We start from the raw sequence: 23263 nt of genomic DNA, 5'->3' as shown, positions 1-23263 counted from the left end.
GCTAATCTCCCTCTGGTGACGGTGCCTCCCCTTGATTTCTGTCTCAGCTGAGCTGGTTCAAGTCTATCCCATAATCTGCTGCAAAGCACTGAGGCTGTTCAGCCGAAGCGGAGTGTGGCCGTGTCCCTGTGATAACAAAGCAGTGGTCTGTTACTGTGCACCAGTCTAACCTTAATCCATTTTTCAAGGCTTATAGCAACTTGTTAAGCCAAATGCCAATGACAAACTTCATTAAAGCTACCATTCATCTCATGCTGTTTTTTTTTTGCAGCTTCACCTGCAGCACTGTTGCTGGAAGACCACTACTTGCTTTTATTGCAGCAATAAATCTTTTATCTTAAAGGAAAATTTCACCTCCATATAAAGTTTTGCAATCTTTATACCACACCTTCAGACCAAAGCAAGTAGATTAACACAGTGAAACCAGAAGAGAAAGCTGTCCCTGTGCAGCTTTTCATGTCCTGACTTGCAGACATGAACATGCTAATGAAGACCTGGGTCTGGCAAATCTAAAAGTATTTGTTCTCTTGAAAATTATACATGCAATGATGCCCAATGCCGAAACATACAGTTATAATCTTCCTAGGGACTACTAAAATGTAGCTGAATGCTCACTTAGCTTGATTTCTGCAGCTGCTTCTTAACTCGCCCATCTCAACCAGACTCAGAGCCTTTGCAGCCATGGCAGAACCCATCAGACAGTGAGACTGCACTGCATGCTGAATAGCAAGGCAAAGTCCTCAAGTGTTCAGAGGCTGCAGTGCTGAGTCTTGCATCCACTGTGGAGTACAGCACTGTATGAAATACGTGTCCTGCTGCCATCCTCACCCCTGGAGCAAAAATAATTGCATTTTTGGTGTTCCTCTGCTTCTACCTGTGGAAGAAAGCATGTGCACGTTCCATCCCTGATCAATGCAGCCTGTATGTAACCAGGGAAGGTGTGGAAAGAGTTTTGTTAGTTTCTTGAGTGCTACAATGGGGTCCAGCCCAAAGGCACTTGACACAAGAACCCATATAGTCACTGAGGGTTTGGTGCGCTGTAAACCAGCATGAGAAGAGCGTGGAAGTGACTTTGCAGGTTGTGATATGATTGCAAATAATTCCCTCCCCAGTCAATCACTTATGCACAAAGACGATCGTTCAGGGGATTGTTATACCGCAGGAAAGGCAAGGCTATTGAGATGTGGTTAAGGCTGCCTCTAGTTCACTTCCCCCTAGCTCCTTAAAACACCCAGAATTAGGAAAGAACCACTTCCACCAAGCAGTCACGTGCCATTTTCCTAAAACATTTCCTTTGATAAATATTTCATCGAAATGAGAAAGGCTGACACTAGATATTTTGCCTTGCCAGCTCAAGCTGTGCTTAATAGAGACTCCTGTAGCTCGTATGGCAACCTCCGAGGTGAGCTCAGTGTGCTCCAGGCCTCAAGCAGCTGAAGTGGTGTGAGGCACAGCCAGCAAACCAACAAAGCCAGGATGGTGCTCATGCTGATACCACCAGTGAAAAATGAAGTTCTCCACTGCCCCTTGTTTGCAGATCATATATTTCCCACAGGAAACACTGTGTTTAGTAACTTATCAATGCTCCGCTCTTTTCTGAATCTGTATTTCTCTCCTTAAATCCATGTGAAGTTTCGGTGCCTGAAACAACCCATGATAATTGCACAGCTGAACACTGCATTGTGAACTGGTACTTCTGTTTGTTCTGAAGCTGCCAGCTGCTGCTTTCTTGTGCCATCTCATTCTTCCCTTTGGAAACGGAGAGGACGTTTCACCTTTCTGCACCATTCAGGTGTATATAGAACTGTGCTGTAGTCCCACTCCAGGCTGAAGTGTCCCAGCCTACATAGTCATTCTTTGCACAGAAGCTCTTCACTGCTCTGTATTTTTCTTTTTCTCATCTCTCTAAACCTTTTCTAACAGAAATCCAAGTGGCTTTAAGTTCAGTGTTACAGTCTCTGCTTTTCCCTGGCACTGAAATTGCTCAGGTTTTTTGTTTGCTTGTTTTTAGTGCTCGTTAGCTTTGTACTGACATTTAAATAATGCTATTTTTTTAGCTCCAGGATTTTGTGTTTAACTGGTAGTAGATGACTCATAGTGTATCATTTCATATGTAAAGTAGGATTATGTCTTATGCCCATCAGTTTATGTTTATCTACACTGGATTTCATCTACAAATTTAATTTGTAGTCACAACATTTCATAAGATCCTTCTGCAATTCTTCACAATCAGTACACATCTTTATTACCTCAAATAACTCAGCAACTCCAGCATCTCCTACTTACTCATCCTTCTCTAGACTGTTTCATAACACGTAGAGCGCCATGAGTTACAGTACAGATCACTAAGAACCTCCATTCCTGTCTGTGAAAGCTGAGTACTGTTTCTACTCTATTTATTTCCTATCTTTGGATCCATAGACTTCTCCTCGTTTTACAAAACTTCTTAGCTTCTTAGTTTTGGGCCCCTCAGTACAAGAAAGACATTGAGGCCCTGATATGCATTCAGAGAAGGGCAACAAAGCTGGTGAGGGGTCTGGAGCACAGGTCTGAGGGGCTGAGGGAACTGGGATTATTTAGTCTGGAGGATGCTCAGGGGAGACCGTATTGCTCTCAACAACTGCCTGAAGGGAGGTTGTGGCGAGGGGAGATTGGCCTCCGCTCCTGTGTAACTATCGACAGGATGAGAGGGAATGGCCTCAAGTTGCACCAGGGGAGTTCAGGCTGAATATGAGGAAAAACTTCCCAGCAAGAGTGGTGAGGCGCTGGCACAGGCTGCCCAGGTGGAGGAGTCACCATCCCTGGAGGTGTTCAAGAAACATTTAGATGTTGTACTGAGGGACGGGATTTAGTGGGGAAATACTGGTGATAAGTGGACGGTTGGACTGCATGATCTTAGAGGTCTTTCCCAACCTTGGTGATTCTATGATCCTTTAAGGACTCCTGATAAGAAACCTTGTGGTATGCCTCTTCGGAATTAAACAAGTTATATTACAGGATCTCCCTTACCACACACGTGCTGATCCTTTCAGAGAACTCTGAGTTCTGAAGCATGACTTCCTCTTGAAATATCGTGTGGAGTTGTCCCAGTAACTTCCTTCCTACCACTGCAGTTTCAAAGTTGAGTTTGTCCAACTTCAAACCACTTGGCCTTTCTATGCCTTTGTCAGCAAAATCAGAAGTCCTATGAAGATTTGGAAAATCAAGCTCCAGAAAATCCAGGGAATGTGAGAAACTGATCCTTCTTCTTCTGCTGTCTTTGCTATGTTAGAATAAACTCCTCGGTGGCAAATGGCAACATTCTGTAAAATTCTGATGGCAGTCACCTATTTCATCAGAGTCCTTGGGACAAGAGAATCTTTCACACATAGAGACTGTATGGAGAACACTGATGTACAATTGTAAATATATATATATATATATATCACACACACAGATATGCAGATCTCTCTGTATTTGAATAGACGGGTGAATATAGATTCACAAATACTCTAAAAATAGAAGGAAATGTCTATAAAGACTAAAGACATTCTAACAGTGATCTTTCATGGGCTGTGATCTTTCATGTCCTCTGACTTCTCACAAAAGCAGTGAAAAGGGATCCATCCTTGCCCCATTTCTTCCTGGTAGCTTCATTTTGTACACGAAGAGTTGTGTAAGCAGCCTTTTTGGCTGCCACCTGACTGGCAGCTTATGCTGAAGTGATCATCTATGATTACACTTAAATCTGTCTCTGAATTCTTGCTTGCCAAGACAGTCTGCATGTCTGTCTCTGGTGTTGCGTAAGTTGGAATTTAGCTACCTGCCAGTGGGTGCCAGGCAAGGCAGCTTTGCATAACAGTAACCCAACTTTCTCCCTCTTCACTACCTCCCAGTTTCCATGTCTTACACAGCCTTTGCCAGCAGATGTTTTATGTCATTCTCTAGTTCACTGATAAACTGAACTGTAGCAAAAAGACCCCAACCCTTTGGCTAAAAGTGGTCATGCTTGCTGATGGTCTCCAGTGATCAATATGTGAATCAGTGATGAGATATCAGTGAAAGAACCTTTTTTTAACCCACTATAGTTTATTTCCTGGTAACTCCATATTGCACAAGTTTTTAAAACCAAACACAATGCTTTATTAATGCGCTGGAGGAATTAACATTATACCATGATGTTTTTTGTTATTCTACAGATATGCACTCCCATTATTAAAAAGACAACAGCTTTCAGACCCACGCTCTATTAATTCCCTTTGTCACTACTGGCCATTAAAGTGCTCTGAACTGGAAGCTTACAGATGATATTCCCCATTTAGGATCTCCTTCCCCACTTAGCTTTGAGCAGGAAGTGCTGCTGGCCAAGTCCTCGTTTCTGCTGCAATTCCTAATTATGAAAGGAAATACCTTTAGGTAAAGAATGTGCTGAAAATATTTGGCAGCCTGAGTGCGCCCGATAATGTCACACGGGAAGAGGAGACCACAACCATGGGGCTGTCCTGTCCAGCACAGCTCTGACCTGGCGGCTTGTTTCTCCCTGGGCAAATGCCTGCGTTGGATCAACCTTGCCTTGCCAAGCCAGAAGACTGGGCCCCACATAGGCTGGAATGTTGTCCTGGGACATGGGCTGCTTGATCACCAGGAATTTTATGCTTCTGCAGAAGAGCTCAAACACCCACTATAGCCCCATTGTGCAGCTCCCTGGAGGCTGTGAAATCCCTTCACAGACTGCTTGCTTGGAGCGGTTTCCAACTGCGCAGCCCCTGCCATGCAGTCCTGCCAGGCCCTGAGCTCCAGCAGTCTATGGGCAGCAGTGGGCAGCTCTGGGGCCGGAGTGCCACAAGTACCACCGTGGCATTGACGCTGCCAAAGTGAGCATATGGCTGACACCAGGGTGACATTCAAGGCGGTGAGTTAGATCCATCCCAGGTGTGGAAACCTCCTGCTCATTAGTTGTGAGCATGATGTGTCCCTCCATGCCAAGATGCCTTGGCAGGGTGCATTTGAGTTTGTAGCTGAGCTCCCTCTGCTTGCACCTAGAAAAGCCAGAGGAGTCCTTGCACAGCGTGCTTTTGCCACTGACCTTTCAGCTTCCAAGCTGGGGACCAGCATGAGCAAGGAGCTGCCCCTGCAGCAACCCCTCTCTCACCGCCAGCCATACAAAAAGTCCTTAAGCAGCATCAGGCTGCTGGCCAACACTATTGCACCCATGGGTGTTTTATAGGTATGATGTCCTCTGGGAAGACACCAGCCATCTCATATCTGTGTGTGAGGTTTCTCTGTGCTGTTGGAGCAGGATTGCAGCAAGGGTACCTCTGGGTGAAGGTGGTGGCCCACGTGAGATGTGCACCCACCTCACTCCCCGCACTGCATTCTGCATTAAGGACCTCTGTAATAGGCTCAGTGTGAGCTCAGTGCTGCTTGGGAAAGGACACAGGCAACACCAGAAAGGAAAAATTAGTCCAGAAGTGGCAGAATCCAAGATTCTGTGATGCCGCCTTCTGCCACTTGAATAATAAACCAGTAGACCACAGTGTTTGTAACTAGAGTCTTCTCAGTATTTTTAGCAACTGATCTATGAGATCATTTTGCTATTTTCAGTTGTTTGTGACTTGGGACTTTCTGCTGGGAACAAGCTGAGTGGGGAGGAGTGCGTACATACCCTGCACTGCCAGCAAGGGTCCAAACAGTGCCTGGAAAAATGGGGCTTCTTGCTGAGCCTCAGCGAGCAGAGCATCACCAGCAGCTTTGGAAATGCCCTCAAGGTTGCTCCTCCATGACAGAGAAGAATAAGCATGGAGCCAGGGGAAGTCCAGCCTTCGTTAGACTGAATTGATCACTCCTCTGTCTGCCATGTCAATCTGGAAGCCAACTCCCGTGCCCCATTTGCAAGCAAGAAGATTCTTGCTTCAAGCAAAGAATGTAATTCCCCCACACATCACTGGGTGATGCATGGGTTTCCGTGTGAAGCGTCCCACAGCAGATCACAATCTGCATTTTACGTGAGCCCAGGTGTTAACAAAGCACTCGAAGCAGTGCTGCACACTCCTGTGCTGGCTGTCCAAGTGCAGAGCCCTGGGCAAAGCTCCAGGTGCCCCAGCCCAGCAACCAACACCTTAAACTACTTAAATACTTTTTCAACAGTGCTTCAAAGGTATGAAGGACCTAAATGTGCATTTTTTTTGGTACCAAAATGTGAGTGTTTACCTGTTTTTACCTCCTCTCCTGATTGGAGATTAGACGAAAATATGAACATTCTTTCTCCGAAAAAACAAACTGACCTTTTGACTGTTACGAAAGCCTTTATACAATGATTTGGGCAAAAAGAGCTGGAATTTCTCCTGTGAAGCATATTTTTCCTTAAAAAATGCCAGTTTGTTACAGAACTGCTGGCAGAAAGGCTTGGTTTCAATGAATCTGCCCATTTGGTGCACTGTTAGCTAAGTTCTGAGACTGCAGAACTGCTGAGTTCGTCAGCACAACTTTTCAGATAGAAACTTCACTCACAGCTACAGTTAAAAGAATAGAACAAGTGATAAACGGAACTGAAATAAAAACAAGGTGTTTTTTCATGATTTAAAACAAAAACGTTTAAACTGACAGAAGCCAAAAGTTTTGCAGTTTTGACTTTTGGGGAGCAGAAGAAAGGCTTGCAAGCAGCCCCAGGAAGAAAGTGGGGACCAGAAGGGAGGCTGCAGCCCGAGGTGTGCAGCAGCTGCCAAAACTGAGCAGCAGCAGTACTTTCCAGTACACTGAAGCAAAAGTAAAAGATATCAGGCAGTCCTTCTGCCTTAGTATTTCCTCTGCAGCTGGAAGGTGGGACACAGCCGCCGGATGGTCAGCCTGAGCCTACGTGGCATGGGGAGGATGGGTGAGACGTTGGCTTGCTCTTGTTTGTCCCTGTTACACTGATCTGCTGCTATTCGATGGTTTTGTTTTGTTTCCTCTAAACAGTGCAGCTTCAAAGCAACAGGTGAAGCATTTCTGGCTCTCTCCCCTTCCACAAAAGTCAAATGAAAAAAAAAGAAAATGTTTTACACTGAAGGCATGTCTTGTTCCGCTAAAAGGCTAGAAGGCTTAGGACAGTTTTCCTACTGATTTTTATCCTCCAAAAGGGGGATGTGCTGGGCTAAAACTAGTGCAAGGTTCAGTCAAAATCCTGCCCTCTGCTAGAAGTATTCTTTCCCAGGAAATATGGTGGGGATGACTGATGGGTAGGGAAACCAAAGGAAATCGTTAAAGATAAGTGAGTAAGCTGTCTTTCCTTTCTTTTCACCCTCCACTTTCCACACCAGAGAAAGACTTGAGTAAACACTCAAAGCCAATTACATTCATTCTAATTTTGGACCAAAAAATTGTTTTTTAAAAGCAAAAAAAAAAAAAAAAAAAAAAGGCTTCAGGCTGGAATATCACCTTCCAGAGCCTGCACTGGAGAGGTGCTAAATGCACTTCCCAGCTGTGTGAAATGACGCTGCCTTTGGACTTCTGCCCCATGGCACACCGAAGGCATGACATAAAAGCTCACATAAAAGCTCATTGCTGATATCTTCTACCATGAACTTGAACTCACTCTGCAGGATCCACAAAGCTCCCAGGACAATCAACCTGCTATAAAAACACTAAACCCAATCCAGCAGCTTTGGTGTTGATCTGGTTGGTTCCCTCAGCATTAGGATGCTCAGCTGTGACATGGTACCCTGTCTCACACTTGGCTTTGCCTTTCAGTTGGAATCCCTTGGGTTTTGTCTGGTTGTCTGTTGTTGTTACTGGTGGTTTTGCAAGCCTTTTCTTATTAAGTCTGCAACAGTGAAATATTTTGTAATTCTGTAAAAGTCATCCTTTATCTCATCCAGGTGATATAGGAAGATGAAGACCACTGGGTGGATAAGGAATTGGCTCGATAGTAACACCCAAAGAGTTTCAGTCAATGGCTTAATGTCCCAGTGGAGACCAGTGACAAGTGGTGCTCTCTGGGGGTCAGTACTGAACCAACGCTGTTTAACATCTTTGTTGGTAACACAGAGAGTGGGCTGAGCACACTCTCAGCAAGTTTGCTGATGGCACCCAGCTGTGTGGTACGGTCAACATGCTGGAATTTGACAGCAGTTAGTTAGAGCTGGGTGGACATGTGCCTCTCCTGCAGGAGACATGCATCTCCCAGCCCACACAGTCATTGGCTATGACCTGCCCTGTCCGCAGGGGATGCAGGCAGGTTCACCACAGCTGGGCTGAGCACTGAGATGCCCGAGCACAGGTCCCAGGACAGCCCAGCTCTACTGCAGGAGCTGCATTTGCCATAGACCTGGGACAAAGTGAAAATCTCAGCCTTCATTAAAAAATAAAATAAAATGTGTCCCCCTCATGGTTAAAAATGAGTTTCTGATTGTCCTAGAAAGAAGAAATAAAAAATAAAAGTGTTTCGCTTAAACTACTTTGATTTTAAATTACTCATATTTTGAGTTGGTACAGATTCACGCTGGGGAACCCAGCACAAGAGAGAATACAACCACCGAATGGCTGGGGCTGGAAGGCTGCTTCGAAGCTTCTGCTCTGGGAAGGTCCATGGGAAATCAGGGCAGGGTGCCCAGCCCGCTGTTCTCCTGGGCCTTAAAACCTCCAAGGTGGCGGTGCCCAGCTCGGGTCTCATACAGATCTCCATACAACAGAATAGATGACATAGACATGATGACAACTGGGAATGTTAGCAGGACGAAGCACAGCATCTGGAAAGAAAACCTCTATGGGTGCGCGTGAGGCTATTGAGCTGTTTTGATGGGGAGCATTGATTTTCCTCTGCAGCCAACTGCTGCCACACAACCTCGCAAATACTCCCTGCTTTGACTTTGTTGGAAAGTTCAAATTTGCCTGTGGTGCCGGAAAAAAAGGCTGATGAAACAACAGCGCTTTTTGACTTGTCTTCCTTAGGCAACACGGTGAGAGAAAATTGCAAGAGAAGAAGAACTGAGATGAGGTTTGTCCTTTTCGCCAATGGGCTGAGCAGAGAGCACACAGCATCTTCTCAGAGGAAGCACAGAGGCTGCAGTGAAAACTACAGCAGGGCAGACTCCAGTGCCAGGAAATCCTAAGTGTTCCCTCATGAAATGACATGAGAAGATTTTTTGGCCATTAAAAACTGTTACCCTCTTTCCCAAGGCACCACAGGAGTTAAGAGTGCAAGCAGCTGCCATCAAGTGACAAGAAAATAAATCTCTGTTTCAAGGGCAATGGGAATGAAACCACCCCAAGTATTATTGGAAAATCCCTCCTTGTTCCTTACTGCGTTCAACCAAATGATTAAATCACAATCTTTCCCTACTCAGAGCTATGCATCTTGTAGATAACGGATGACAAATGTACGACCATCGACCTCTGACAGTTTGCATGGCTGATGCTCTATGCCCAAGGACTGCAGAAAACCACCTAGCAGAGGAGGCAGTGGCTCATCCTTACAGGAATCAGGCCCTATTTTGGTTCAACTTGCTTTTTATTTTTCACCTAGGGAAGATCCAACATCAACATTGCTGTCATAGCAGCAGCACAAGGAAATAAGTGATTTCCTGTCTGAGCTTGTTCCACTGCTCTGCATTTTATTTTTGTGCAAAACCACAGCTGTGCATATCACCCTACCCTGCACTGGGACACTTCACCCCATTCTCTGCCATGGGAAAGGCAGGTGGAAAACATCACAGAGGCGAAACGTGCCCCAAATGCCCTCTTTTTTGGTTGCTCCGAATGCCTTCCCCAGAAACACGCTGTCACGGCAGTCTTCTGGTGCCCTGGATTAGCTGAGGGCCCTTCTTGCAGCATGCGCCCCTTCCTCCTGGAGCATGGAGGAATGGAAATGGGGACAAGAAATCCAACCTTCAGCCCATTCTTCAACCAAATTGCTCCAGAACCAAGAGCATGATGAAGCCCTCTAGTGGTTGTGCAAATAGTGGAGAAAAACAACAACAAAAGCCACTGACGTTCCTCTCCTTGCTTTTTTTTTCCTTAAAAATAATAATAGTAATTTCAATAAGGTAAAAGAACTAACATATCCCAAGAGAGATACGATCTCTTTGAGTGTTTTGTCATTAATATCTCTGAGAGGGTTATTGGCAAGGGTGTTTGTGTGTCCTAACCTCAGACAGAAATACAGAAAATGTACTGCCAGCTGATTGCAAAACTCGCAGGCACCACCTGCTCCCTCACAAGCCTTTGCACAAGCTCTGGCCCCAAGCCATGTGCCCTTGCACCAGCTGGAGCAGGAAGCAGTGCCTGAGCGCAATGTGACCTCCCCGACCCAACACAGCTCTCGTGGTGATAAAGTCATGAATGGCTCTGCGGCTCCAGGGGCTCTGCTGCCTCCATCTCCCTCAAGCTCCTGGACAGTATTCTGCGTTGTTAGAGTGCTGAAGACGATTCCCATACCAAAGACTTGATTTTCTTAACAGGGCAGTTGAAATAAGGCACTTTTTATATACACGCAGCTGAAATATTCTGTCGGATCCAAAATATTATGTTTTGTGTCTGATGACGTTTTCATCTATTCTCATTATCAAATTAGGAAAATTTCAGAATAAAATCTGCTTTGAAAATAAAAAAACTGCAACATTTTCTTTGAAAACGTGCAAAAAGGAAACTTTTCATTTCCTTACATGTATGTAACGTATACTTAACATGTATTCATCTAAACATTTCATATAATCTCTTTCTCTGTGTATGTATTGTACGGTTACCTTCATCCAAAAGTTACTCTCTGAATTAGGTATGATTTCTGGTCCATGGGAGAAGCAGTTGGAGAGAATGCCACCTAACAACACAAAACAAAACAAAAAGGAAAAAAGGGGGTAAAAAAGCACAAAACCTTTTCTAGTTCTGAGATTTTACTTCCACTCATTTCAGCAGACACCAGCAGAGATGTTGGGTCTTCTGAATGCACTTTGAAATTCAATCCAGTCTTGAGGTCAATGTGAATGTCAGCCCAGACTACGTGTAGAGGTCCTACTTGAGAGGTATGCGATCCAGTGGCCTGTGCTGGTTCATTGCGCAGGGCTGAGTGTGACCTTTAGATCACTCCTCCAGCTCATTTGCCACCTTGTACATTATCTTTGGGACATTAATCGCAGCAGGACGAGCTCTCCAGGGAAATGCTGCAGTGCAGCCAACAGGCTGATTGCTAGTCCCATGGCATGCAATGTGATCCTTAGTCCCCAACTTCTGGAGTCATATGATTATATGAGGATCTCAGCTTCCACTACAATGAAAAGAAACTTTCTAGCCATTGAGACTGCAAAGAAAAGCTGGCAAATGCCACCTCCTAAAGGTAAAGGATCAGAAGACAAACAGAAAGGAATCTCAGCTGTATCTGATTTTTAAGGCAACTGCAGAGCTTGAAAGCTGGATGGTTTTGAGGACTAACAATTGAGGTTTTAGTACTTTAAAAGAGAAATAATACCATGAAATTCTTGAAGAGAATTGCTTTTTCCTTCTTCTCTCCCTGCCTTTTTTCCTTCTAAGGCTCGAGACAGTTGCTCACTCTCTTTGATGCTTCTCAGCCTGAAGATGCCATTGGGGAAGGGATGCTCTTAGCAGTCAGATGGAGTGTGAGTACTGGGGATTTTCCAGGGTTACAAAATGTTTTCCTTGCATCTGCCAAAGCTAACGGCAGCCGCTGCTGAACACGTGTCACTGGAAAATCACAGGCAGGCTGGCTGCCAACTGTGCAGAGCTCTTTGGACAGAGGCTTGTCAGGGTCTTGTGAGTGTGAAAGGACACAGCCGTGTGTGAGCTGGGCAGGCAGCGCCGCAGGCTGGCTGCGGGCACATGGCAGCTCATGGCTGCACTCTCAGCCAGCAGGCCTGGGGCTGAGCCAGCGCTGCTGTCAGAACCCGCTGCCAGTCCTTGGGCTCTGTGCAGAAGTGAGCCTTGTGTGATGATGCTACGCTTGCCCTCAGATGAGCACATTCGTTTTTTAATGGAGGGGTCTAAGTGGAAGCAAAGTGGCCAGCCAGAAACAAGTGACGTGCGGAAATCAGACCCTATAGCCAGTAAGGATATATAAACAGGTATGTGTTTATTGGTGACGCGCGTACACCCTGGTGCAAGGGGGATCGTTCCACCTAACTTGCACACCATCCAAAGAAATCGTGCTATAGATATAGGTCAAACTAATACATAATCAATAGTTGACAGGAATTCAGATACATATTCACTACATTCCCGAGAGCCCATTAGCATACAGTCCCTCCCCCCCCCTTTGCACGTGCGTGATAGGTCATGATGATGAAGGCTCGTAGTCTTCCTCGCTGCAAACTTCTGACCCCAAAGGGGTGGCATCCCCCGAACCAGTTTCAGCTTGCACTTCAGACATCTAATCACCTCCCTGACAAATGTTTTTGAGCTGTTCTCTGGTCCTTATCTTTATGGCCTTCATTCTCCTTGTTATTTCGGACCTAGCGCCTGTAAAAGTGCTTGGAATCCCTTATTTTCTAATACTCTCTACATAAACTATCTCTATTTGCCCCTTATGTCTACCTTGTGAAGCTGCTTTCTCCTTTCCTGCTATGAAGCCCTTCTTTCTATACTGCGGGGACCTGATTTTGCCCTTCACAAGCAATGAGCAGCTAATGTCTCACTGACATGCCATTGCAGTCCAGCGGTGGCATCTCCCACACCCCTCGAGTCTTGTGCCAAGCCAGCAAACCCTTCTCACTCAGCAATTAGCATGTGCCAAAAAAAAGAGATTTAAAAGAAAGCTGCTGAAGAATTTATCTACTGTGAGCAGGTGAAGAGGAGTGTCACCAATGTGGGGAACTTCAGGGTTATGCTTTCTGTGTAAGACATGAGCAAAAATTCATCAGAGATAGCGAAGCGCTTGCCCATGCTTGGTCAGTCCTGGGGCCTGTTCCCCCACAGTCTGTTCTCTGTCAGTGCTCCGAGACAGTGGGAAGCCTCCATTCACCACGGAAGGGTTTCTCCCAGCCTTGACTGTGTTGTGACACAAGGAATGCTGTGTGCGGTTTTGGTCACCACCATCTAAGAAGGACATAAAACTATTAGAGAGCATCCACAGGAGGGCACCAGAGATGGAGAAGGGTCTGGAGGGCAAGGTGTGTGAGGAGCAGCTGAGATCCCCGGGTTTACTAAGCGCAGAGCAGAGGAGCTGAGGGGAGGCCTCATGGCGGCTGCAGCTCCTCACAGGGAGCGGAGGGGCAGCGCTGAGCTCTGCTCTGTGTGACAGCGACAGGGCCCGAGGGAACGGCATGGAGCTGTGTCAGGGGAGGGGCGGGAAAAGGGCTTAGGGAAAGGGTCTGCACCAGAGGGTGGTGGGCACGAAACAGGCTGCCCAGGGCAGTGGGTATGGCCTCAAGCTGTTGGAGTTCAAGGAGCGTTTGGACACCGCTCTCAGACATAGGGTTTGAATTTTGGGTGGTGCTGTGTGGAGCCAGGAGTTGGACTCAGTGATCCTTGTGGGTCCCTTCCAGCTGAGGATATTCTTTGATTCAAAGTATCTGGTGAGGGGCTCTATTCAAAACATGTACAACCATACAGTGAATGGGCACGTCATGATGTATAATCCAGAGAAAAGCCAGCAAAAAAGGATGAATCCATGTAATTGAGAGAGATCATAATATTTGATAGTATAGGTGAGAATCACATACAGAGAAGAGCATGGTATTCCCACAGGAATGCACACCTCTGCATACATCTCCTCATATTGGGTTGATTCTACTTCTGTGCTTTTACACTGAAGCCAAATTCTTCAGCTAACGCCCTATATTCCCACGGGAGATTCACAACAGCACCCATTTTTTAGTGCATGACTTCCAGAAAGTTATCCTTGATTTATACTAGCTTAATGAAAGCACAAGTGAAGCTCCACGGAAAGTTCTGTCAAAATGCTTAGGTCCTAAATTCTGCCTTTCCTCAACAACATTCATTTTAATTAGGTGCTTGAAATTTACAACTTAATGTAAACTACATCTGAATATGTTATGTGCCAAGCCTATATATACACGCTTGAAGGAGCTCCAAAAAAAAAAAAAAACCAACTGTCTTGGATGCTAAGAGGGAAGCATGGAGAAGGTAAAATCGTTAGGCACTGTGTATGGCCAAGAATCTGTTGTGTGCTCAGTGCAGAAGGGATGAAGAGAGGAAGTAACAGTGGATTTATGCCTCTGAAGCAACAGCCAAGCTGGGTTAGCCTCGCAGCATGCAGCCCATGGCCCTCCAAGGTTGCTCCAGCTTTATGTTGGAGTAACACGCAGTGCCAAAACACTGCCTGGGGCTGACAGGCTACCAGCAGGACTGATTAAACCAGCTACTGGAAAAATCCCCAGGAAGCTAGGCAAAACATAGCATTTTCCAATGCTGAAACACCAGCTGTATCAATTCCTAGAACCGACTCTGAGCTTTGGTTGTTTTAAATTTTAGGTACACACACCAACTTGCACAGCAGACCGTGACAGTGAGGTGACAGCGCAACCATGCCACAGTCAGGGCTTTCAAAGTGCTGTACACAGGTAAAGTAGCACCGTCTGTGCTATACTGACATGCAGATATTTGCAGGGAGGCATACTTCAGTGGCAGTGGCACCGGGATATATGTGAGAGACCCCAGAGCCACCATGCAATTAGGCAGCCCAGACTTCCCTTCCAGGCTTTCTATTCTTCTTCAGAATACTCTCAGAGCAAAGGGCTCGTTTGTGAATATGATGAATGGCTAATGAAAGAGCTCGTCCAGCGGGATGCTTACAGTGCCATGGGCTGGGAGCAGACACAGCAGCATTATCACTGCCTGGCTTCTTGCCAGCCTCCTGTCTCCTGGAAAATCCACCCAGGTTTGATTAGCATGAGAGGGCCTCCAGAAAAAAAATGAAGGCAAAAAGAAAGAGAGTTAATGTCAGAAAGGAGAAATCAGTCCTACAAGGACCGGCACAAGCAGCTAAATGCCTCGAGAAGGTGGGAGAGCAAGGCGAGTCCCTGGAGCAGGGGGAAAGAATTAAAACCCAAACAACTTCTTGCTCTGTGCCATGATTATACCCCAGCCCTCCCACAGAAATGATGTTTCTGGATAGAAGGATTGAAGAGTGGTAAGGAGAGCTGCCTGCCCTGGAGTACTGTCAGTGATCCTAGCGAACTGGTGAAGCACTGGAATTTGGCTTGGGCACACAGACTCGCTCCCACATAATTCCCAGGCCCAGTTCAGGAGTGAGGACGGCCCACCAGGTCACACAGCCACCTCAGTTTGGAAGGTCCCCGGCCACGTTTAGTTTACTGGAGTTAAAGCATCTCTGGAAACCGTTTTCTTCCATATTTAACATTGCATTTTTGCCAGTCACCACGATACAGATACAGCTCTGAGAAGGCTTTTTAAAGATTACACTGGAAAGATTCCCGAAGGAAATCTGAAACCTGACTTTTAAGATCTTACTGTGAGGGCCGGGGTTTTTTTTACAGCCCAAGTAGGTCTAGCTAGCCTATAGGAAGTCTTTTTCTTATGATTTCTCTGCAGTATTGTTTTCCTAGGATAACTGGGCAGCGCTGCATCATCCTTCTCAACTGGTATCCCCATTTGCTCAATGTTCTGCCAAAACGGCACTTCTGCTGCAGACAGGCAGGCAGTGGCAGTGCCTGAGCGCACTCCCTGGCTCTGAAGGCAGCAGGAGAAGGGCAGGGGTCACTGGGCACCTTCTCAGTTTGTTTCTGCTAAATGTCAAGTGCTGAAGCAGGAGGGACGATGTTAAACATGCAGCTACCAAACCGCAACGCCAAGAGTGCAGTTTGTTGTTCTACGTGAAGCCAAAGCCTTGGCGTGCATGAACAACACGGCTCACTCTTACATTTTGCAGGCTGTGAACGTTTGCACTAAGGATTTATGAACTATTTTTACTGAGCAGCATTTGCATTTAATGGCATTGAGAAGGGCTTTTATATTTACACGGGCTGCTTGAGAGTTGTTTTGTGTTTTCATTTCTAGAAAATATAATCCGGTCAAACGATAACAGAATTAACTGCATAGCAACACTTAATTTTATTATGCTCTCCGTTTCAGTTTTTCCTCAATTTCTCACAGCTGTTTGCATTTTATTTCATCTGTATGTATTTTTACAATCTGCGATCTAAAATATGCAGTCTACCCATTGCATCTCATTGCTTCCAAATTTTTAACACACTCTTTGAGAGTATCTGTTGTGTCCCATTTGGCAAGCACATAATACCTGCTGAACCATCTGTATTTGTGTGCAGCCGTTCCACCCAAGCACGTAAGACTTCCTTTCTCACAATTTAGAATGAGAAACATTTGCACTGTTGAATAGATTAATTTTTGTTTTGTGGCTTCATGTCCACGATCCAGATTTGAGTTGTAAACCTGTCATGTGTCAGGGCTCATTATCCACTGATTGCATAAGCTATTGTTACCAGGATACATTTAGAATTAATCTGAAATTCACAATTAACAATCTGAGCAGCTCTACAAATAAGGCCAGCCATTATCTACTGTCTTTTAGTTCATGTATATTTAACTTTGCTGCCCAAATATCTTCTGAGTCTTTGTTTTCTGATCAGAAATATCTCATCCCCAACTCGTAGTACCTCGTGTAGTTATCTCACTAACTTGTGTGTCAGCATGTCTTTTAAAGAGCAGCATATACTAAATTTGTGCACAGATAATAAAACAGTAAAATCTGAAATAAATACTGTTTATATCCTTCCTATCATTTCCTTTTTCTTTCAAAAATATTATTTTATAAGTAGATATTGATTGAAGACGATTAAGCTAAGACCCAAAATGTTTGTCCTAAAACATTTTTGTTTTTGCAAGTCCAGTAATGCTTCGGGACTATTTCCATCTGGTAGTAACAGTCCTGTTTATTATGGAACATCTTGGGTTATATTATGCGGCTGTGCCACAAAATCCATTGAAATCATGCAAAACACCAACGTCTCTGCCAAAGTCAATAAAATTACTGCTTGACGAAGAAAACAGTAAACAACAGAACTTCATAGTGATGAGATTAACACATCCTTTCTCAACAGTTGGGAAATCTGGAACCTTAAAAAAATAAAGCAAAGCAATGCATTCTGCTTGCTTGTATAATTAATTATACAAAAACTTCCAGTGAGATTTGGTTGGATAGGCAAAATATTGGGGTAGCAGCATTAGCTGCGCAGCAGCACAGCAGCGTTCATTCAGGATGCAGAGTGGATGTTACATTTGTTCATCCATCAAACAAATGGGAAAGTTCTAAAGCTGCTTTGCTTCTCAGCCTCAGTGTGCTACAGGTCCATGGGAACTTGAAACTGCTGTGTAGATCTGAGCTGATCTCCAGTCCTGCTCAGACAAACACAGTGCATTTGGAAGCTCCTGGGGGATCTTCTCCTACCCTGCCCAATTCCCCTGCTCTTCATGTTCTTAATACAGTGTCTTGAAAGGGAGTCATCTTTTTTGCAGTGGACATCTGATGTCTCCTGTGGGGGTCAGGCTGTTTCTGGGGGTTTCAGAAATCACTTTGGCTGAGGATAAATTTCCAAGACAAAGTAGCTGAAAAAAAGGCATTTCCTTCCTCCAGCTGCTCCATCCTATTGCAAACTACATCTTGCTTTGTAACAGCACAGGGTTTTGTGCATCCATTTGGTACAAAACTAAATATGTAAAAAAAAAAAAAAAAATTACAGAATGAAATAATTAATGGGTTTCTTTTTCATCCCAATCAAATGTGTGACTGTGGAACCTTCAGTGGATGGCAGTGCAGCCAGAGGTGGAGAACCGTTGTTAACAAGCATACTAGGTTAGTCCTCAGAGACAGTTATCAGAAAATCAAAGTGGGAGAAAGGGGAGGGGTTACCTTATTTCATCAAAAAGTAAGTTATAAATAGCTCTACAGAGATGTGCTTTGCCATCATATACAGGTCACGTGCAGTAATGTTAGGCTTTAATGATTCTAATGCAGAGAAGCTTCTGAAGCTCACGCCACGTTTGTCTTGCTGACCACACTGGTTTGGCTGAAGCAGAGAATATGTTCTACCTCCTTTCTCCCACGCTTTCCACTTTCAATCATCCCTAACATTGTTAATACCTTCCCTTCATCCAAGAAATTCATTGTAAATGCGTTTCTGTTGGACTGCACAAGTGACAAACATAAATTAAGAATAACTTATGGTATGAATAATAACTGCCTTCGCCTGAAGCTGGTAACTTCCACAGCATGCTGTATCCCAGCAGGCCACTAGATGGTATGACAGGATGCTGTCTGCACAACTACAGCCCCTCAGCGCAGCTTCATTCTGCCTGAAGATTCTACAGTGTAAGCTAGAATGTTAAATACAACAGCACACATCGTAATTGTTGTCTGCTATGTTCCAGAGCTCCATCTTCAGTGATGACCTTCTGAGGTGTACTCACAGAACAATACTCAGCTCAGCATAGCGCATGGGCTGCCTCACAGCTGACTCGTTAACACCGACAGACGTTGAGCTACGAAAATTAAGGCACAAGGTTCACCTGTAGATTTCCACGAGGACATCACACAGAAGAGGAATACATGGAACAATAAATATACTAACGGTTCTAAGGAGGAAAGGTTTAACACATCGGAGTACACAAGCAAATAAAATGATATAAAGATTCTGGAAAACAGAAAGACAACAAAATGGTCAGACAAATGCAGCCTGCTGCATCAAGAGAAACTGTCTGTAAACAGCTATTTGGCAGGAAAATTTGTTATGAGAGGAAGAAAAGCCTCACCTGAAGTTTCTAAGGTTGCAGTAAAGCTGTTGAACAGTCTGATGGGCAGGGCAGCCGTGTAATGGTGTCTCCCAGCCAGTTCAGCTCTCAATTAATCATCCTCTCTTGCTTTATCTATAAACACAGAGCCTAGGACTTCCCTGAATTAATTCTTGTTTGGACTGTGTAGGAGGTTAGCATGGGAAAAGAACATCAAGAATCATCAGGTTCTTCTCCACTGCTATCACAAGTCACAGTATCACAGATATTCTGAACTCCCTCTGAAAACAGCATCTACAGTGAGCCTGCTGCTGGGAGACACCTTCAGAACCCCACACTTACACTTAACTCTCAACATAAATTACACTCTTTGATTACATGCAGTCATCCCTGTGGTAAAACTGTCTTTTAGTATCAACCTCATCCTTCCCTGAATCTGTTCTCTGGTATACTTCAAGCCAGCAGTAATATCTGCAGTTACTCTTCACTTTGATGAGCAAAACCATGCAACTTCTTTCAGTCTAAGAAAAGGAGCTCTCCACAACCTTTAACTAACCAGGCAGTTTGAATTCATCTCCCACGAGAGTCAGTCAGTGAGGCTGCAGTGCTCAGAGGATGCTCCTTGCAGGGTGGCACTGGCACCTTGCTGTCCCCATTGCACCTTGCTGTCCCCACTGGAGATGTGTCCCTGGGCAGCAGGCAGACCCACAGGTTTCTCCCACACCAGACACCCTGACAGTGGCTAGATAAGCCCCACAGCTCTGTCTTCTCTTTTCCAAAGAATGAGACTCAGTATCTCGAGAAATAATTTTTACTTCCTCGCTAATGTTATGGATTCTCAGTTTAAGATAATCAGCCAATTAGTTTTAATCTAATTAAAATCAGTGTTTCACATCAGTTAGGTAGTTTCTAATTACATCAGTGTTTCACATCAGTTTTATGTCTTCTGCATTCATCAAGCCCCAGGTCAAATATATGTCACAGTGACAAGTATTAACTGCATCAGCCCAGTATTTTGATCATTACCACTTAAGCCCGGGCTTAGGCATAGGCCAATCAGCAAAAACTGACTCCCAAATGACTGTATGTCTTGAGATAAGCTATGTTTATTTAATTCTCTATTAAGAGGGTCATATTTTTTCCTTGGAAATAGTGATAAACGGACAGGATTAGCCTTGCCATGACATCAGACATCTGGATCCTGAGCAGTGTTTCAAAGATGACTGGCAATCAGTAGTAGTATTACAAGAGCTCTTTTATCAGCCTCATCCAAACTGGGCTTGCTGGGTACAGACAGCTGACAGAAAAGCTTTAGCTGATGTGACACAACGCTCTCCTGAACCCTGCTGGAGTGGAAAGGATTTATTATACTATTAGCACATTAATACTTCTCTGCTTTTTTCCCAAATATAGAACATAATATTGATTGTTCCTGTATTTTTTTTTTCTTTGAGTTGATTTCCACCATTTCTACCTATTCACTTTGCTATAATCTCTTCCTTCTACATTTTAAAAACGCATGGCTGTTGTCTGCAAGTCTGCAGATCATATACTGGTCCCTTGGTCCGTTTGCTCCCTTATCACTTTTCTGCAAGAGGCTACCTTCTAATTTATATTCATTATTAACAGCTTCTCCCATTTGCTGTATAATTTCTATACTTCTTTCACTTTCTCCCTAAGCCAAACCAATTTTCTAAGCAAAATAACTCTCTTTTTCTGTAATGCACTTTTTCATTGCTCTTAAACAGTTTTACGGTTTACCTGCTTAAATTCTTCCTTGCAGAGATTTGATTTAGAATTGGGTTTAGCTTATGAAATTGGCACTGTGGAAGCATCATCTACATTTAATATGTTCGATACCACTTTGGAATGCAACCTATTAGCAAAAAATGTTCCAAAATACTTTTAACCCCAGAGAAGAGATAAGTTATATGGAGTGAGAAATTAAGAGCCTTTTACAGTTTTGAATTAATGATCCCAAAATATCCCAGAATATGGCATAAAGTTGAGAGTACTTCCATACCAGGCATCTGATACCTGGAGAGACTTTGGGGGAAAAAAAATCAATTAGGGACTGAGAGCATTTTTGAAGGATGCTTTAAATAAGGAAATACTTTTAACCAACCGATGAGTGGAAAAGGAGAGGAATCAGACAAACGCCTATGTACACTTTTATGGAGATGGCTTCTGAGGTTTAAGTAAAAGATGGGGAGGAAGGAAGATAGAGAAACAAAGAAAAATACTGAGATATATTGGGTGCAGGGGGATTGTTTGGGGTATTTAGACTGAAACAAATGCCAGTTACATACAGAACGGTTTTTCCTGGGCATACAGGATGTGGTGGAGAAAATAACCCAATAGATCTTCCATCTTTTCTCTTGACCTGTCCCTTTTTTCATAATCTTATTTAACTCCTTAAAAGAACGGGCTGCTCAAGGCAGCTAGGCTAACTAGTGTGGCTCAAACGCTCAGCACTGGTTGCTTTTTCATGGTATATTCTGGTGAGATTCATGTACTACAGAGTCAGTAGGGCTCATACATTGTCTCCCACAGGATACATTTTCCTGGTTCAGCTGCTTCTCATTTAACTCAGGGGAAATAGCCCTGAACTGTGACAGTTCCTTACAAGATCAGAGGCAATTTCACCAGCTGCAATAGAAATACCACTGAGAAACACAGGGAAAAAAAAAGAAAACATCAGCTCCACAGAGACCTCCCCACTTGAGTTCAATCCCACAAGATCTCCACAGCCTGAACTAAAGTACGCTTCAGCTGTGCCACTGCAATCTCCCTGTGAGAGCGCTCCGCTGTGGTTTTGGTCCCTAATCTGTACCCACCATTCAACTTTATTGAGTTTAACAGAGATTACTTTCAGCACCAAAGTAACAAATTCCTTTGCAACAATAGTCAATGACGTCAAATTTGTCATAACCAACGAAATAACAAATTTTGTCATCTTAGACCTTACCTTGGTCAGGTAGCCTGTGCTGAGCATATCTAGAACAGCCTCAAAGCTGCAGGATGGATGCCCAGGAAGACAGTTCTGCCCTGAGCTGCTACAGGTCTGACAGCTGTGCTGAACAACACATCTTCAGGAGCTGGAGCTCTCTCAAGGCTCCACATTTCCCGCACAATACCAGTGCACACACAGGTGGTTGCCCCCTTGCTGGAAGCATTCATAGCCAGGCTGGCTCTGAACAACCTGGTCAACTGGGAGGTGTCCCTGCCTATAGCAGGGAGTTAGAACTAGATGATCTTAAAGGTCCCTTCCAACCCAAACTATTCTATGACTCTATGACCATCACTGGCCTTGTTACTTTCATTTTGAAACGCAAGGTGCAATTCTGCAGACTGGTGATTTAGGTCCCTGCTGTCCTGAGGTTCCCACTCGTGTGATACCCTGCTGTCATTTTAACCACACAGAGTGTTTTAGTAGCCTGCTCCAAGGAGCAGCTGATCATTTCTGTGCTTCGAAGGCACACGCAGACAGAAATAAGACGATACCATGTTTCAAAAATCAATTCTATCACATGCTCAATGATGCCTATACCCTCTGCTAGACTGCTGGGAGGTCTGGCGCTCTGTCCCAGCTCCCTGAGTGCCTGCAGAACAGCCTCACGCCTCCAAGGAAAGCTGCACAAGTAGCCTTAGCTATGCAGGCGCTCTCACCCGTCAGTGCCCTCTGCACCATTTGTGTTTTGTAACCACAGATGCACATTCTTGCAGAGTTCCAATATACAAGCCAACTAGTTACCATTTGTAACTAATCAATTACTAATTTGTAAATTGATCTTAACGGCAAGATCACACTTTAATAAATAGCTTAAAACTAATGCTGGTGAGCCTGAAGTGACATCAGATTTAAAAGTAGTTTACAGATTTTGGTATAAATAGAATCAGTGACACTAATTCGTTGTATTTTGAGGCACCAACATCATTTTCATGTAATAAAGGAGCCCACTCTACCCATTTTAATAGTTTACATAACCCTCACAGACAGGCACATCAAAATGAGACAGATGGGGATTGACAGTATTTCATCCGTGCAGTCCATGTTACGCTCACAAGCACACATGAGAACAACACTGAAGTCACCAGCCAGGGAGGAGGCTGCCAGGCTGGGCAACTACATGTATAACACAGCAGCGAAAGGAAAGAATGAGCCATCGTTTTCACAGCTTTACATTGGGATGCCTCCAGGAGCCCATAGCAGCTGGCAGATCTCAGCACCTCTTGCTCTCTATGCAGTAAGCTCCTGCTTGCACGAAGGAGCAAATTGTGTGATAATGTCACACCCTGCTGCAGTGCCAATGGTACGAGCTTCAACAAGACCAAGTGCTGAGTCCTGCACTCCTGGGGTATTTCACAAAACAGCCAAAGCTGTTCCTACCCGTGACTGCCCTGCTTTCCCAAGCAAGACCCCAACTCACGTCCTCCATGACAGCAGCAGCCATTGCACACAGCAGAGTAGGGCCATCAGCACTGCAAGGTACTAAGGGGCAAGGCCATCCCAGTATGAGGTAATGGGGGCGGGGCTGCCTACAGTGTGATGTGAGTGGGTGGGGTGGAGCCT

The 23263-nt window shown here is 44.7% G+C and overlaps 1 long non-coding RNA gene across 1 annotated transcript; it reads right to left on the bottom strand.

The window, feature by feature from the left end:
- Nucleotides 1-13332: 13332 nt before the first annotated feature.
- On the bottom strand, nucleotides 13333-23176 carry LOC107051630. Its single transcript, XR_001463310.4, has 3 exons — nucleotides 23121-23176; nucleotides 18712-20036; nucleotides 13333-17609 (listed from the first exon to the last, which is right to left on the bottom strand). It is a non-coding gene; the product is annotated as an uncharacterized LOC107051630 (long non-coding RNA).
- Between the last annotated feature and the right edge of the window lie 87 nt (nucleotides 23177-23263).

Source organism: Gallus gallus, chromosome 1 (assembly GCF_016699485.2).
Source record: "Gallus gallus isolate bGalGal1 chromosome 1, bGalGal1.mat.broiler.GRCg7b, whole genome shotgun sequence".
Classification (NCBI taxonomy): domain Eukaryota; kingdom Metazoa; phylum Chordata; class Aves; order Galliformes; family Phasianidae; genus Gallus; species Gallus gallus.
The sequence above is the reverse complement of the archived record's forward strand: the minus strand, read 5'-3'. Positions and strand labels throughout refer to the sequence as shown.